This window comes from Thalassophryne amazonica, chromosome 1 (genome assembly GCF_902500255.1).
Source record: "Thalassophryne amazonica chromosome 1, fThaAma1.1, whole genome shotgun sequence".
NCBI classification, from domain to species: Eukaryota; Metazoa; Chordata; class Actinopteri; order Batrachoidiformes; family Batrachoididae; genus Thalassophryne; species Thalassophryne amazonica.
In genome coordinates, this window is record NC_047103.1 from 131,840,680 (window position 1) to 131,859,810 (window position 19,131).

Genomic DNA, 19,131 nt, shown 5'->3' on the forward strand with positions numbered 1-19,131 from the left:
CCATCAAAACCAAGGAGATGGTCATAGATTTCAGGAGGGAGGGAGGAAACCACACCACACTTCAGATCAGCAGCTCCTGCATGGAGAGGGTCTCCACCTAATGTTCCATTCAAGGAGGAGAAGCTGAATTAAATGGAACATTCCATCTTTCACCCCAAGAAATATTCTTAACATTGCACTCATAAACATTCATTAGTTGTATACTATTCTATTCACGTTTGACAGGACAAGATAAGAAGTATATAAAATCAAGTAGTACATTTTGGTGTGAGGCACATTAGGTCAACTTGGGATGGACCAAGAATGTTGCATTTTCTTGTCAGAGGCTAACACTAGTAAGTCCCTTTGGCTGCTCCCTCGGTTTTCACTCAGGTTCACCACAGCAGATCCAGGGTAGATCTGCATGTTGATTTTGGCATAAGTTTTACACCGGATGCCCTTTCTGATGCAACTCCACATTACATGGAGAAAGCTAGCAGGGATGGGGTTTGGACCGGGAATCTAAACCAAGTGCACTAACCACTTAGCCACTTGGCCACAGTGATGATACAGTTTTGGTTGTGTCCATTCCACTTTGCTAAATTCTTGGAGGGAACATGGAAATAGGTGAGGTTTTCAGACCAGATGCGGTTTATCAAGGTCTAAAGGAAATTTAGTGCTTAATGGTGTCTCACTAATTTAGAAGATCTTCACTTAGCCTGGAAAAAGAGTCTGTTGCTCTATAAAAAAAAGCCCTCCGTAAAGCTAGGACATCTTACTACTCATCACTAATTGAAGAAAACAAGAACAACCCCGTTTCTTTTCAGCACTGTAGCCAGGCTGACAAGAGTCAGAGCTCTATTGAGCGAGTATTCCTTTAACTTTAACTAGTAATGACTTCATGACTTTCTTTGCTAATAAAATTTTAACTATTAGAGAAAAAATTACTCATAACCATCCCAAAGACATATCGTATCTTTGGCTGCTTTCAGTAATGCTGGTATTTGGTTAGACTCTTTCTCTCCAATTGTTCTGTCTGAGTTATTTTCATTAGTTACTTCCTCCAAACCATCAACATGTCTATTAGACCCCATGCCTACCAGGCTGCTCAAGGAAGCCCTACCATTAATTAATGCTTCAATCTTAAATATGATCAATCTATCTTTATTAGCTGGCTATGTACCACAGGCTTTTAAGGTGGCAGTAATTAAACCATTACTTAAAAAGCCATCACTTGACCCAGCTATCTTAGCTAATTATAGGCCAATCTCCAACCTTCCTTTTCTCTCAAAAATTCTTGAAAGGGTAGTTGTAACACAGCTAACTGATCATCTGCAGAGGAATAGTCTATTTGAAGAGTTTCAGTCAGGTTTTAGAATTCATCATAGTACAGAAACAGCATTAGTGAAGGTTACAAATGATCTTCTTATGGCCTCAGACAGTGGACTCATCTCTGTGCTTGTTCTGTTAAACCTCAGTGCTGCTTTTGATGCTGTTGACCATAAGATTTTATTACAGAGATTAGAGCATGCCATAGGTGTTAAAGGCACTGCACTGTGGTGGTTTGAATCATATTTATCTAATAGATTACAATTTGTTTATGTAAATGGGGAGTCTTCTTCACAGACTAAGGTTAATTATGGAGTTCCACAAGGTTCTGTGCTAGGACAAATTTTATTCACTTTATACCTGCTTCCCTTAGGCAGTATTATTAGAAAGCATTGCTTAAATTTTCATTGTTATGCAGATGATACCCAGCTTTATCTATCCATGAAGCCAGAGGACACACACCAATTAGTTAAACTGCAGGAATGTCTTACAGACATAAAGACATGGATGACCTCTAATTTCCTGCTTTTAAATTCAGATAAAACTGAAGTTATTGTACTTGGCCCCACAAATCTTAGAAACATGGTGTCTAACCAGATCCTTACTCTGGATGGCATTACCCTGACCTCTAGTAATACTGTGAGAAATCTTGGAGTCATTTTTGATCAGGATATGTCCTTCAAGGCGCATATTAAGCTGCTTTTTTGCATTTGCGCAATATCTCTAAAATTAGAAAGGTCTTGTCTCAGAGTGATGCTGAAAAACTAATTCATGCATTTATTTCCTCTAGGCTGGACTATTGTAATTCATTATTATCAGGTTGTCCTAAAAGTTCCCTGAAAAGCCTTCAGTTAATTCAAAATGCGCAGCTAGAGTACTGAGGGGACTAGAAGGAGAGAGCGTATTTCACCCATATTGGCCTCTCTTCATTGGCTTCTGTTAATTCTAGAATAGAATTTAAAATTATTCTTCTTACTTATAAGGTTTTGAATAATCAGGTCCCATCTTATCTTAGGGACCTCATAGTACCATATCACCCCAAATAGAGCGCTTCGCTCTCAGACTGCAGGCTTACTTGTAGTTCCTAGGGTTTGTAAGAGTAGAATGGGAGGCAGAGCCTTCAGCTTTCAGGCTCCTCTCCTCTGGAACCAGCTCCCAATTCGGATCAGTGAGACAGACACCCTCTCTACTTTTAAGATTAGGCTTAAAACTTTCCTTTTTGTTAAAGCTTATAGTTAGGGCTGGATCAGGTGACCCTGAACCATCCCTTAGTTATGCTGCTATAGACTTAGACTGCTGGGGGGTTCCCATGATGCACTGAGTGTTTCTTTCTCTTTTTGCTCTGTATGCACCACTCTGCATTTAATCATTAGTGATTGACCTCTGCTCTCTTCCACAGCATGTCTTTTTCCTGATTCTCTCCCCCTCAGCCCCAACCAGTCCCAGCAGAAGACTGCCCCTCCTGAGCCTGGTTCTGCTGGAGGTTTCTTCCTGTTAAAAGGGAATTTTTCCTTCCCACTGTTGCCAAGTGCTTGCTCACAGGGGGTCGTTTTGACCGTTGGGGTTTTTCTGTAATTATTGTATGGCTTTTGCCTTGCAATATAAAGTGCCTTGGGGCAACTGTTGTTGTGATTTGGCGCTATATAAATAAAATTGATTTGATTTGATTTGATTTATATTTTGTGCATTTGAAACCTTAGTATTAACTGATTTCTCTTGACAAACCGCTGTTCTGGAATGTTTCAGCACATAGACTTTTGCTAGTTGTTGTTTCAGTAGCATTCTGGCAGTGGTTTAATAATCAAAACTAAAAACTGCAACATTGCAAAGTTGTGTTTTCATCACATAATTTTTCATTTCTCTTCTCCTTTAAATTGGACATGAGAACATTCTTGAACCTAGAGGTGGAAGAATCATTTGGGAAAATTACTTTTTTAATGCTGGCACACAAAATATTTATGGCAGTGACAAAATATTTATGGCAGTGACAGCAGCAGTTTGTTCCACAGCACAGTGGGCCACAAAGGTAATGCAGGTGGGCCATGAAAGGGCATTAAAATTAAAATACACTGAAGAAAAAAATATAAATGTAACACTTATGTTTATGTTCCCATTTTTCATGAGCTGAACTCAAGATTTGATCATCTTTTTGAGCCACTGCAGTCTGCATTTAGAACACACCATTCCACAGAGACAGTTCTTACTAAACTGGTAAATGATGCAATGGATTCGGACACCACTACAGTCAGTGGTGGGCACAGTTCCGCTAATCCGCTAACCGCTAACTGCTAATTATCAAAGATAATGTTTTCACTATTGGATTAGCTTTTCAGATAACTTTGAAAATCATCATCGGACCAATTATCTTCCGATAGGTTTTGGTCCAGTAATTTTTAGATGCTAATATTTTTGCAGACATAGTTTATTTTGTGTAGTAGATGTGCCGTTCTATCCTCTACAAAAAGAAAAAAGCTGGTTCCAGAATAAACTGCTCTATCCTCTTCACGCAATGGAGAACTGGCCAAAGAAAGAAAAAAAAAACTAATGTCTTTTGACCCCATATTAATATGCTGGCAATAACACCCAAGTCATCCAGTGGTACAGAGTTTTAACTTATGGTTAGAATTTTAACCAAACTAATTTTGGACAAGTTATTTAAATTAACGTCACATCTGAAGTTTCATACATAAAGTGAAAATATCAGATATATGTTTTAGTTTTAAAAGTAATGCACTAATTTTGAAGGTTTTAGTGTGGACATGGTGTGTGCACAGTGCATTATTGGTAAAAGTTCATGACAGGAGAAATGCATTTGACACGCTCTGATCAGGCTCCACATGGACAACAGCATTAAACTCTTTGTATATTGTGCCTAAAACTCTCGTGAATATATTCTCTGGGTTTATAGACATTGTTATTGTGTTTGTTTTATGTAACAATGCCAGAAGAAGCCCAGGTTGCTTTTCCATAAGCCAAAATTGTGATTCAGGCCATGTGATATAACCGGCGTCAAAATCCATAGAATACTGCCATCTACTGGCGACCGGTTATATCACAGTGTTGTCGACCGCAGGATTATATATATTTATCTGTAGGTTTCCAAAACCTGAGAGACCCCACACGTGGAGACAAAAATAAAAAGGGTTAGTTGTACAGTGTGTGGTGTCAGCCACAGGGTAAAAACAACACACACAAACAAATTTCACACACGAACATTCCCAGGTCAGACACCTCGTTTTGTGATTCGCTGCATGTCACATTTAGCTGTCCTTCTCAGCAGATCAGAGCGTACAAACCACACACAGCAGGAATATCTGATAAGATTATATTTAGTGTCATTACAATTGTCGGGGTGTCCTTAAGATTGTCGGAAGGGGAAGCTCGAGTCCGATATCGGTCTAATTATCTTGCCATGTGAACCAGGCTTGATGTTATGACGCCTCACTGAGTGACTGATTGATCTGTTATAACACAGCACCAAACATGTTTTCACTATTATTTGATATCTTTGTGTGACTGACATCGTTATTCAAGCATTCAAAAGGCAATTCCTATTGCCACACAATTCCAACACACAAGAAAGTTTTTTGACAGTTATTGAAAGACACTTTGTCTCCCTAACCGGATAGAGTTGTGATGTCATCACGCCTGCACTTAGGCGCTGTCTTGCGGAATTTTGATTTTTTTTTCTTTTTTTATACAAATGAAAAAAATGACATATTTTACAAAAGCACATTTATATGTAAATACCAACACCTTATATTGATTCACTTGTGTTGGTTTTTACATAGAATGAATGAATCAACCAGTCAGTATGAGTGGAGGTTTAGTTATCCATAATTCCCTGTGGGCATCTGTGTGTTAATGTTCAAATCTTCAGAATTAGTGCATTATTTTAAAATGAACAGATATGTGTTATATATCGCTATGTACATTTATTAATGTAGTTATTCTATCCGGAATAATTTTAAAAACCATAATTCAAAACTGCTTTCCATTTCAAGACCTCTGCCTCATCGCGGGACCACTGTATCCTGTCAGGGTAAATGATGCTTTCCTCCAGCAGGGGGCAGAGTGTACTCATTGGCTGTTTGAGTTTGATTGCCATTAATGCTACCAGAAGCTTTGGTGGTGTTTAAACTCAAAATCAATTTCTTGTAGCTGATGGGAGACAAAATTTAAAGATATCGGAAATCTGTAGCTTCCGATAAGTTTTTAGGCAGTTCATCGGTTTAGCGTTAAAAAAAGATAACTTTTCAGTTAGCTGATTACCAGTTATCGAAGCTAACTTTTTGGTTAGCTGTGCCTACCACTGACTACAGTTGTGTTACTGTTAAATCTTAGTACTGCATTTGATATGGCAGATGATCGTATTCTACTTGATAGGCCATAGAATCATTTTGGGATTGCTGGGAATGTCCTTGCATGGTTCACATCCTACCTAAAGGCCCGGCCACTCTGCACTTAATGAAGGGCAACGAAGCCCAAATGAAACACGAAATCTGGACTTTGGTTGACTTTCGTTGGCATTGTTTAACCTTTGCGCAGCTTCATTTCTGCAGTTGGTGCTTCGTCTGGATTTTTAAACTGTTGAAAAATTTGAACGAATGCCGGCAAAAAACTCAATTTGTCTGTATTTCGTTTTGCTGTAGTTCTTGACGGTTTCTTATCATTTGCTTAGTTTTTGTAACTTTAGCATTTAGTTTGGCTTCATTCAACCAGCAGAATATTTTCACAGAGTACAGAAGCCAGTTTGTGAGCTCTTTTGTGGAGGAGAGATGCAGCTCCTCCACGGCAGAGCTGGTGTGTGTGGTGTGGGGTTTCTGCCACTGCGTGTGATGTGGCAAGTGCTGTTGCAGTCATGAAGTGGTGCTGGCCGGCCAGAAGAATTTCTCAGCCTCCTCCACCACCGCATGGCAGTCCATCATCGTGGTGTTGTTCCAGCACTGCATGCACCAGAGGAGACAGTTGCTGCACAAAAAGTCAGACCATGAACTCTGAAGGGCTTGCTATCCTCCAGCCTGTACAGAGACAAGAGCCTGCTGGCCCTTTCAGTGTGACACTTCAAAAGTTTTGAGGAAGTGATCCTCGCTGGGTATTTGTTCAGTGGGGGGGGGGGGGGGGGGCTTGGCAGGAGTGTGATCAACCTCATTTCCGTGGAACTAAGGGCTGAAATGATCATTGATAGCTGTGTATTTGTTCGCAGCAGGGGGGCTTTGCAGGAGCGCGATCAGCCTTGTTTGTTTCCATGGAGATGCTGAGGGCCGACATGACGTAATAATATTTTGTATCGTCTGCTGTGATCTCTTAGAGCGAACTGTGCCTTGGTTTGTGCAAACCAGGTGGCAGTTTACAGAAGCGAGACTTTGAGCATCAAGTGTGGAAAAAGTTCCAGTAGAAGTGGACATTCTTGTGTGAACAGCTTTGATCCACAGAGGTGTGATATATGAAAACAGACAACCCAGTGTGATCACAAATGGCTTCATTGTTTTTGAATGTTTGAGTCGCTCAATCATGTACGAGGCAGTTGTTTTGTGCACACATGTATGTGCACGTGCGCTACAACACATCCAAACACTGAATGCATTTATCCAGAGTGAATCAGCTGGAGAGAAGGTGAACCGCGTGCGTGTGTCTGATACATGTATGCAGCGCCTGTGCGTCCGTGATCAAAACTGGTAATCAAAACCGTGTGTGTGCGTGTGACTTACTGCTTGATCACGCAGCCACAACACCGGTGATCAGAAACACCAGGGTTTTGAAAAAAGGCAGAGAGACAGACAGCGTCCCTCTCCCTCTGTCTCGCTCTCAATGCTGAATCAAGAGACGGACAGTTTTAAGTTTGCTTGTGAATTTAAATGGAAACATTTTCTACTTTTTTGTGGGGGGTGCTGAACGCTGAACTTTACGAACTGATGTTCCCAGCCCTGACAAGGAAGCAGTGTGTCCCTAACCCTAACCCTGTACATCTTCAAACTTGAGGGCCGTTTGCTTTACCGTTTTGAGAACAGAGCGCATTTATACAATGCAAAAAAAAAAAAAAACCTGAACGCAGAAGTGCAGCAAGGGCTACACATGACAGAACATATGTTGGGAAAGTGAATGCACGGACCCATGTTAGGGGGCGTAAATGAGCGGTCAATAGGAATTCCAATAAATAACAGTTTATTATGCAAAAATGCAAACAGAAGACGAATATGCTGAGTCCAGTTAATAACAAAATGGTGACACGTGGGCAGGCCCGAGGGCAGGAGACGCCTATCCAGAGAAGAGCCGGAACCCACGAAGTTCCACCGCCAACCGGAGGCCTGCAATACACCAGAGCCACCAAGCCCTGGTCCCCCAGGTGGCCACCGCTCGAGGCTGTCAGACCGGTACTGCTGGCAGGAGCAAAAACAGGTTAAGGTGGGTGTGTGTACACCCAGCAAACAGTCAGCAACTCACAGTTATCCTCTTGGAGGAATAAATCCAGATACTCCCAGAGTGCAGAGGAAAAACTGGAGGACGTGCAGTGTCAAATGTTATACTCAGTAAGTCAGAAGTGAGGAGTGGAGACTCCAACTCCTCCAAACTTCCCACAAACTCTGCTACAAGCTGCAAGTATAAGTCACAACTGCAAAGACTTCAGTAACAATGAATGTGGGTACGGCACAAAACGGCTGAGTAGGTTTACCTGTGTGGTAAGCTGATAACTCAGCAGAGTTATGGTGTCTCTCCCAGGCTTTTATGGATGAGGTGATGATGATGGGAATCAGCTGTCAGCCTAACGGTGACCTGAAAAAGCCAGTGCGCCCTCTAGAGCCCAAAAAAATGCAAAAATGGCAGGGCACCATCTGGTGGTGGGCCAGCAGTACCTCCTCTTCTGCGGCCCACACAACAGGACCCCCCCCCAACGGGCGCCAGGAGGCGCCCGACCCGGATTTTCGGGTGTTCCCGGTAGAAATCTGCCAGGAGGGCGGGATCCAAAATTAAGCTCCTCTTCACCCAGGAACGTTCTTCTGGACCATAACCTCCCAGTCTACCAGTATTGGTACCCCCGACCCCTCCGATGTACATCAAGGAGTTTCTTGACCGTCCACGCTGGTTCTCCGTCGATGATGCGGGCAGTAGGCGGCGCCGGTCCGAGCATGCAGAGGTCAGATGTGTGGTACAGCTTGATCCTGGAAACATGAAAAACCGAGTGTATCCGCAGTGAAGGTGGGAGCTGGAGCTTCACTGTGGCCGGGCTGATCACCTTGAGGATCTTAAAGGGTCCGATGAAATGGTCAGTCAACTTGGGGGAGTCCGTTGCAGAGGGATGTTTTTGGTTGAGAGCCAAACCTCCTGCCTGGGCTGATATGCTGGGGCCAAGGCTCGTTGGCGGTCTGCATAGTCCTTAGCCCACGTCCGGGCGTTCAGGAGAGCAGAGCAGGCTTTCTTCCACACCCAACGGCATCTCCTGAGATGGGCCTGGACCAAGGGCACCTCGACCTCTCCCTCGACAGCCGGAAACAATGGTGGCTGGTACCCCAAAAAGACCTTGAACGGGGAGAGGCCAGTAGATAATGAGATTTGGCTATTGTGTGCATACTCGATCCAGGCTAGATGTTGACTCCAGGTCACCAGGTGCGCTGAGGTGACATATCTCAATGCTTGCTACAGGTCCTGGTTGGCCCGCTCTGCTTGACTGTTAGTCTGAGGGTGGTACCCGGACGACAGGCTCACCGTGGCCCCCAGCTCCCTACAGAAGCTCCTCCAGACCTGCGAGGAGAACTGAGGACCACGGTCAGATACGTCAGTCGGGATACCATGCAAACACACGACGTGGTAGACCAGGAGGTCTGCAGTCTCCTGGGCTGTCGGGAGCTTTGGGAGGGCCACGAAGTGAGCCCCTTGGAGAACTGGTCCACTATCGTCATGATGACCGTCTTTTCCCTGAGATGCAGGGAGACCCGTGACGAAATCCACTCCGATGTGCGACCAGGGGCGACGAGGCACAGGCAATGGCTGGAGGAGTTCTGTCTCCAGCTGATGTGAAGCCTTGCCCCTGGCGCAGGTGGTACAAGCCCAGATGTAGTCCATGGTGTCAGGTTCGACTGACAGCCACCATAACCGCTGCCGGACCACTGCCACGGTTCTTCGCACCCCCGGATGGCAGGAGAGCTTGGAACCATGACAGAAGTCCAATACGGCAGTCCAAGCGTCTGGTGGCACATACAGCCTGTTGGGAGGACCACCTCCGAGATCCGGATGACGTGTCAGGGTCTCCCTGACCACACCCTCCACTTCCCATGTGAGGGCTGCAACGATAGTGGATTCCGGTAAGATAGTGTCCTGTGGGTCCAACAGCCTTGCTCCAACTTCCTCTTCATGCAACCGGGACAGTGCATGAAGAGGAAGGTGATCTTGAAGTTGAAGCGTCCGAAAAACAGTGACCATCGGGCTTCCCTGGGGTTCAGACGCTTAGCGGTCTGGATGTATTCCAGGTTCCGATGGTCAGTGAGAACCACAAATGAGACCACAGCTCCCTCCAACAGATGTCTCCACTCCTCAAGGGCCTCTTTCACTGCCAGGAGTTCCCGATTGCCAACGTCATAGTTCCGTTCTGTGGGGGTTAACCTGCGGGAGTAATAAGCACAGGGGTGGAGAACACTATCGGACTCCCTGCTCTGGGACAGCATGGCTCCTATCCCTGAGTCAGAGGCATCCACTTCAACAATAAACTGGTGGTTAGGATTGGGCTGCACCAGAACGGGTGCAGTCGAAAACCGGTGTTTCAACTCCCTAAACGTGGCTTCGCACCGATCCGACCAGGTGAAGGGGACTTTTGTGGAGGTCAGGGCTGTAAGGGGGCCGACTACCTGACTATAGCCCTTAATGAACCTCCTGTAGAAATTGGCGAACCCTAGGAACTGTTGCACCTATAATTTACCGGTTGGGGCCAATCTCTCATTGCAGGTACCTTAGCCGGATCGGGTGTGACAGAGTTGGAGGAGATAATGAACCCCAAGAAGGACAGAGAGGTGCGGTGGAACTCGCACTTCTCGGCTTTCACGAACAGCCGGTTCTTCAATAACCGCTGTCTCCCCACCCGGAAGCGAACATTTGTGATATTTGCGTCAAACAAACGTTCATAGAATGTTTGTTTACTGTTCAGCAAGTTTGCGAATGTTCATGTAATGTTCGTGATGTTTGTCTAATGTTTGCATTGAAGCGAAAATTTGCAAACATCAACTGAACATTCATAGAATGTTCATTTACTGTTCAGCAAGTTTGCGAACGTTCATATAATGTTTGTGATGTTTATCTAATGTTTGCATGGAAGCAAACATTAGACAAACATGTAAGCAAACATTTGCAAAAATCAAACAAATGTTTATAGTATGCTTAATGTTCAGTGTGTTTGCAAACATTCACATAATGTTCATGAAAGACGTGCGGACGGGTCCGCGCGTCGGGACGCAGCCGGCGCAGTGCAGCGGCACAGGAAAAACACCTCCGTGTTGATAACCATTTGTAAAATCCAGGCGGCTTTTGATGGCTTTCAGTGGAGTGAGTATCTGAGAAATTGTTTAACAGTTGGGCATGTTCCAACTTGTCCTTAAGGCTTCCAACAGAGGTGTTTTTCCTGTGGCGGAGCGTCGCGGTGGCTGCGAGCCGACGCTGCAATCCGGCCGCACGTCTTTCATTAAAAAAATCTCCTTTAACAGTGGAATATCCGGATAAAATGCTGAAACCGACTTCTTCTGAAACTTCTCTGTTCTCTCACGACGTCCTGGATCAATAGAGCCTGAAATGTGGAGGTTTTCAGCTTGAAACAGGCTGACGACGGCGCCTGGGAGCGCTACGCGACGTCCCACTGCGTGGGAAGTCCTTAAAGCGACAGTATCACCTGAAAATCTCTCATCAGCTGTTAAAATTTTCACTGAAAACCAGCTTAATTTTTCGAACCGTGTCCACTTCGATGTGCCTCACAGGTTTAGAAAAATTTTTGATCAAACAAAGCGCCAGTCTCTCAGCAACTTCTCAGACAAAGGAATTCCGACGAGGGGCTGGACGACTCCTCCCACAAGGAGTGCTCACAGGCGAATGACGTCACCGACAGGCGTGGAAAAACTCACGCATGTGCACGAGGGTTCAAGCATGTCTGACGTAAAAACATATGAATGAAATCCATATAGTTTTTGAAAAAAATAAAAAGGACCTATACTTTATTGACAGACCTCGTATTCTAAAATTTTGTAAAATTTCATATTACAGGAAAACATTACATATCATTTACTGCCTACAGAAAGTTAATGTTGGACTACATTTACATTATGTGTGCAAACATAGGTAGAATGAACAATAGGAAATGATTTAAACACTCATGGTAACCAATAATTTGTCGATTTATGATTTATTCAGGCCTACTGAATATAGAATTTCAAGATTACTGTGATAAACTGACAAAGCTAACTCAGAAACATGTCTTGGGGCAACTTGTATAAACATGCACTCTGTTAATTGGAATATTAATTTTTGCAAAAAAAAATTTACATCACTACAGACTGTGATTGTCAGCTACCAAAAATATGTTTTTTTATGGAAACAGATTGCAATGGCAGCTTATTATCCAGAGGTCCCTCAGACCTGAGTTACATACATTTTGCCAAATTTTCTAAAAGCATAATATCTTTAGCATTTTTGGAAATAAGGAAAAATACATTAAAGGTTTTAAAAATTGATTTACAAAATAATGTTTTCAACATGCATGAGCAGGAAACATTGACATTTAAATAAAACAGCTCATAGACAAATAATATTTTTTACTGGTCACTTCACGACTTGCAGTTCAAACATTATCAGACGTTTTTAAACAAACATCCTGAACATGAGATGAATAGTCACACGTTACAGTCGAACATCAACTAGATTTCACATTTCCAGAATGAACATTTGTCCAGGGTTTACTGTTTCGCTCAGACCTCGTTTGAGGATGACTTCATGTCACAGTCGAACAGTGTTTGGTGGGAATTGTTACCATAACAACATATTTCTTCCTTTCTGATTCCTTTAATTTCAGCTGCTCAATTCATGTTTGCAGTGAGGCATGCTATTATAATTATCCAGGGTAAAACATGTACATTGTACACAATATAACACCTGGATACAATCATTTCTGTATGTAAAATGCAACATTCTCATTCTGGTTAAAAAAAAAAAAAAAAAAAAAAAAAAAAAAAAAAAAAAGCTTGCAGTGGTCTCCACCAAACAGTTGGTGGCAGTAGTGCACCGAGTTGGGTTAAAACCCACTGTTTAACAAAGAAGAAGAAGACGACTTAGCTAACTAACAGTGCCGCATGCTCTCCGTTCTCTTTTGGCAAATAAAAGTTTATGTTCAAGACGTTAATTTGCCTGTTCAGTCTCTATACTACGATTAAGAGACCACTGAGAGCAGAAGAGGAGACTAACGCTGGAAGATCATTGACTGGATCACAGAAAACCAACACAACCACGAGTTAGCAGCTAGCTTCAAATGGTGAGGCCTTCCTACAGTCATCAGGAGGTAATGGAACCTGATGTGAGCACAAACCCATTTTAGACAGAAAAGACAGAACTTGCTTGAAGCTTGATTATGCCAGACATGGACTAATGGAAACCAAACCAACACATTTTTGACTAGCACAGAGCTAACGTTAGCCACAGAGAGGCACAGGCCTAATTCATATTTTGTCCATGTTTAATTTATTCTGATATTAAGCCAGAAGCCTAAAGGTGTCAAAGTGTGTGTCGGCATCTCACTTCTAAGGACATGCAGGTTGGGTGAATTGGAAACTTTATAATTGTCGAGGTCACTTATAAAAGAGGTCTCGGTCTCAAAGGGACTTATTTGCTTAAATAAATGCTAAATTTAAAATATACATAACTTTTTATGACCATGACTAAAATATATACTCTGTCTTTTATTAGGTGTTGATGCAATTAAAGTTTAAGTAATGTCAGTGCCCAGAAAGAGACTTTCTAAAGATAAGTTTGATAATATTTTCGGATTATTGTTTGTTCCCCCCACAGCAACCATGCGGGCTGCCTTAAGAGTTGTTAAATCACTGAATCCTCCATCTGATCAGTCAGTTGAGTGTGTGCCTGCAGTTGATTCACATCAGCCCGATATCCAGAGGTTTGTACTATAGTGGTTAAATAAGATTGTATAGTGTCTTGTGCCAGAAGATTCTAAAAATTCACATTCAGCAAGCAAAATATTCAAAATTTCTGGCAAGAAATATTCTGTTCTATTTAGGATATAATTTGAAAATACAGTAAAATCTGCCAGTAATGAAGTTTTATATACTAACTTTCCTTATTTAAAGAAATAATTTACAGGCCCTGTTACTTAATTAACGTGTATTTATTGTTGTTATAAAGTTACAGAATTCCTTTTTATAAAAACTCAATTTCTATGTCCCTTGCATAATGTTTCATTTGCATAGTGTGTGCATACTGTCTATGGTACCATACACTTGAAACAGAAGGACGTCTATGCTATACTACTGAGGTTTACCACCTTATCTGGTGTGAGAAAAGTGATCTGTCCAAACAAAAAAAAAATTTTTTTTTTTTGAGATTCTTTTGGTGGGTAAATAGACCTGAGAAAGCACCAGAATTAGGGCTGAAATGATGAGTCGAGTAATTTGAATAATTCGATTACAAAAAATGTTCGAGGCAAATTCTGTGCCTCGAAGCTTCGTTTAACGTTGTAGTACATATGCCAGGCCTGTGTGTGGCGCTGCATCGTCCGCAGAAAAAAAAACGAAAAAGGCGAGCATAACAGCTAATCAAATTACCAACGATAGCTACCACTTTCCAGTGTGACACATAGAGTAAAATAAAGCCTTTTAAGAGAAAGATGGTCCACGCTGATCATCTGAAATAGACTTACTATGCATTTAAAGCGAAGCAGTGTGTTTGTCTATTTTTCTGCTCTACGTGGGGAGGGACTATTGACCCGGTGGCCAGCTGCTGTCTCTCTGCCCAGCGTGAGGAGCTCTCAGACCAGTGGAGTCATAGCTCTGTCCCCAGCTACATTGACAAACAGCAGAAGTCCACTCTTTCTTCTGTGTTTACCTCAGACTCACACTGAGTGTTTGACTTTTTAATTTTTGTGTTTTTGGGCAACACAGAACACTTCACAAACACGGTAATTTAAATAAAATAATAATAATAAAAAACTGACTGCGATGCTGCATGTTCAACCTCCAGCTGAAATGCATCTGCCGAAGAGAAAGAGGGATAAAAAAAAAATCACGCAGGGACCCAGTCCATCAACCTTTATTTAAAAAAAAAAAAAAAAACTTAAAGATGGTTAATTTTTACAAATTGGAGAAAACAAAGTGGAAGGCCACATCCCATTGCCATTTCAGCAAAATGCCAACACTTTGGCGCAGTGATATTGTGCCATTGCTTATGGACAGCCCTGGACTATTGATGTTGTTTAAAACGCAAAAGTACTTTTTATCCGATTACTCGATTAATCACCAGAATAATCGATAGAATACTCGACTACTAAAATAATTGATAGCTACAGCCCTAACCAGAATGCATTTGAGATTTCACATTTTCTGGGGGACAACCACCAGACCCCGCCAGGGCCTTGCCAAGATCTTTCAAGTTTTTTTTTTTTTTCCCTCCATGGCTCACTTTCATCACTCAGAGTCGTGGCCAAATGGTTAATGCGCTTGGTTTCAGTGCAGAAGGTTCCGGGTTCAAATCCCACCCCTGCCACATTTCTCCATGTAATGTGGAGTTGCGTCAGGAAGGGCATCCGGCGTAAAACCTGTGCCAATTCAACATGCAGATCCACCTCAGATTTGCTGTGGCGACTCCGAGTGCAAACAAGGGAGCAGCCGAAGGGACTTACTTTCATTCATTCATTCACCTTCCTGTTTTGTAGAGATCAGTGGTTTCTGCTGCTAGTCTTCCATGTTTGGACCCGACACGTTGTTTCTATTAGACAGTGTGAAGATTGTCACAGTTCAGAGTGGCAAAAGTTGGATTGGGTTGAACTTTGACCATGTCAGCCTGTTGACAAGCAGGAATGTGCGTGCTCCCGGCAGAAGTGTTGGCTTAGCTCGGCTTTTGACATGACGCTTCAGACGCCTCTAAAAAGCAACACGTTTCATTGAAAATAATGCTTTTTAGACTGATTTGTGGTGCCTCTGATGCTTTCAAAGCATGCGGTGTGAAAGGCCCTTTACACAAATAGCAGTGGGTACAGAGGATTAATCATTTTTGTCTGATCTGCTTTCACCTGTGTGGTATACGTAATTGATAACTAAATTGAGAAAATTCTGGAAGCAATATAAACAGCTTGTTAAAAATATAGGGACTGTCCAATAAGGTGTTGAGTTGAATACCAGTTATGACCATGTACCTCAAATTATACAGTATCTGAACAGGAACTATATGTAATTGCTTATGACTAACAAAGGAAATTTTCAACTTGCAGCTCAAGAGTGCTAATGACAGACTTGATGGTGAGGACAAGGGAACCAGGCACCAGAGGAATGCCCTAATCAATGCCTTGACTGCATACACCCCTGGAATGGAACAAGGGAAGGATACAGTAACAATCATTGTCAGGGGCGGCTTGAACGCTACGGCTCCTGTTTATCTTTGGCAGCCAGGACAAGTCAGGAACTGTCAAAGGCAGCCTTGCCAGGGATGTGCCACAAATTTAGAGTTGTCATGGCGGCTGCAATAAATATCACATCAATGGACAGTACTACCATCATTTCTGCAATTGTGCCATAATCCTAAGATGTCCTATCCAAGCAGAGTCAAAGAAGTATAGACGGGACCATCCTGAACTTTTTCCTGACCCAGATTACAGGTTTGAAAAACTAACAATCTTGCAAATCTGTGTTTTTTTTTTTTTTGGGGGGGGGGGGGGGGGGTGACAGCCAGTCACAGTAGAGAGGCACTGTGACGTCTGGTCTCTCTTTGGCTGCGAATCCAACGTGGCAGAATCCACTTCAAAACAGCTTCATTTCTGTGTAAATCTAACATGTCTATCATATATTATGTAAAAGCTACTGAAAAACACTTTGAAAACTGAAAACACTGTTTTCACAACCTGATAACACCTCTGCAGTGATTTACAAGGAAAAGCCACCAAGACACCCAGACAACTCAGGAGAAGTTATAGGCTTATGTGGCTGTGATTGGAGAAATTGTGCACAGTGCAAGCTTTGCATTTTGCATTACTAATCTTAGCTTCATAGTTGAGTAGAGCACAGAAGGATTTTCTTTCACCAAAACAGATCAAATCCAGGCTTGCATCTCAGATGTATCTTCTGGCTATTTGTAGCTAAAGTTTCAGGTCTTCTTTTTAAGAAAATCCTCCTCTATACCACTTCATCATGAAGGGATAACTGGTGATGCAAAATGCAAAGCTTGCACTGTGCACAATTTCTCCAATCACAGCCACGTAAGCCTATAACTTCTTCTGGGTTGTCTGGGTGTCTTGGTGACTTTCCTCACTCTTCTTCTTCTTGCACAGTCACTCAGTTTTTCAGAACTGTCCATGCAGATTTACCATAGAGTGCCATATTGTTTGTATTTCTTCATAATTGATGTAAATAAAGTCCAAAACATTCAGTGGCAGCTTTACCGTCAGAGCCTCGTCCACAACTACCACAAAAGACAGGCAGTACATGGTATTAAGAAGAGGGGTATGTAAACTTTTGATCAGGTTCATTTGGGTAGTTTGTGTTGTCATTATGATTTGAAAAGAGTAAACACTGTTGTTTGCCGGTAAATGGATTCACCCAACCACGAACCATGAGCGAAAAAAAAGTTTTTGTGTTATCGTTCATATTCTCTGAAAAATGGCCAAAAAAACTAAACTTCTGCCAGGGTATGTAAACTTTTGGCCCCACCTGTATACATATATATACCAATTAAATAATTATTAAGAAGACTGCACATATGGCTGAGGGTAGTTTATATGATATGAGGGTGTTTATATTCTATAATATCAAAGCTTATGGGCAGATTAGTAGCATAATTTTATTTGCATTGTACGTGGAATATTTTTGATAAAATTTAATTTTACTTCCAGAGAAACTTTTTATCTGGGGATCAAACATTAATTTAAATTAAAAATTTTGTATTATTTTTGTATATATTTTTTTTCATCATGTGAATTTCCTCAGAATTTATTGATTGTAATATGTTTGTGTTAAACTGTTCAGTTTCGCTCTTAAAATGTGTGTTCAGTTGCATTGTCGTATCTGACTAATGTCATACTGAGTCTTCAAATCTGTGATTAAAAACTTCCATAGGAATTTTCTCAGGGAATTTGATAGTAATGTTTGTGTTAAAACTGTCCACAGTTTTGCTCTTAAATATGATTTTTATTAATTGTATGTAGATGTCTAAAAGATTGTTGTAGTTTTTGTTTCAAGTGGTGACTTATGTTTAAGTTGAATGTATTTTTGCTCCTGAAATGTGTATTAACAGTTGTATGTTTCAATAGATTATTATTTTTTTTTTAGGTTTCATTATTAATTCTAGAAGATTTATTCTTATGTCTGAACATTTTTTTGGAGTAGCGTTTGTGGTTTACCGTTTAAGAAATGTTTCGTAACGTTGAAAATTTTTAATTTTATGTGCTTTTTAGCAATGATGTTTAATTCTATAAAGATGAATTCCTCTCTTATCAATTAAGTGATTTCAAAAGTTTCTCCATTATTGATTTTATATGTTCCACAATATAATTCCACATTGCAAATCACTATTGGAATAAAACCTATTTAATTTTAAAACATTTCTAAAGTTTGTTTTACTTATTTATTTATTTTTTTTTAGTTCTCAATAGGATCAATCACAAAAATTGTAGGTAATTGAGCAAGAACATTGCACCAACATCATATGAACAAAGAATGAGGACAGGTAATGTTCGCATTTGAACATTCTACAAATGTTCATTTAATGTTCTGCCACAACTGTTCATATGTTTGTGAACACTTGTGAATGTTTGTATAATGTTCATTGAATGTTCGCATGCAGACATTACCTGTCCTCATTCTTTGTTCATATGATGTTCATGCAGTGTTCATGCCACGTTTGCAAACGTTCTCATGCAAACATTCAATGAACATTCAAAGAACATTTCATTTCCGGGTGGGTCAGGATCCTGGAGAAGATGAGGATATCGTCTAGATATACGAAGAGGAATCGGTGCAGGAAATCCCACAGAACGTCGTTAACCAAAGCTTGAAAGTCGTGGGGGTGTTGGTGAGGCCGAACAGCATGACCAGGTGCTCAAAGTGACCTAAGGGAGTGTTAAATGCCGTCTTCCATTCGTCTCCCTTCTGTATCCGAACCAGATGGTAAGCATTCCTAAGATCCAGTTTTGTGAATATTTTGGCTCCATGCAGGGGCATGCACACTGAATCCAATAGAGGTAACGGGTATCGGTTGCGAACCGTGATCTCGTTCAGCCCTCTATAATCAATGCATGGACGGAGACCGCCGTCCTTCTTACCCACAAAAAAGAAACCTGCACCTAACGGGGATGAAGAATTTCGGATTAGCCTTGCAGCTAATGAGTCCCGGATGTAGGTCTCCATTGATTCGCGTTCAGGACGTGAGTGGTTGTACAGCCTGCTGGACGGATACTCAGCGCCTGCAACCAAATCAAAGGCACAATCATACGGTCGGTGAGGGGGCAGGGTGAGTGCCAGATCCTTGCTGAAGACGTCAGCAAGGTCATGATACTCAGCCGGCACCTCCATGAGATTGGGGGTAACTCTGACCTCCTCTTTAACTTCATCGCCAGGTGGCACCGAGGATCTCAAACAC

General features: G+C 41.9%; 1 long non-coding RNA gene across 1 annotated transcript; it reads left to right on the forward strand.

Annotated features, from left to right (window-relative positions):
- Positions 1–3,069: 3,069 nt before the first annotated feature.
- Positions 3,070–17,786, forward strand: LOC117520400. The gene is made up of 3 exons (XR_004563636.1): positions 3,070–3,083; positions 4,938–4,946; positions 17,634–17,786. It is a non-coding gene; the product is annotated as an uncharacterized LOC117520400 (long non-coding RNA).
- Positions 17,787–19,131: the final 1,345 nt, after the last annotated feature.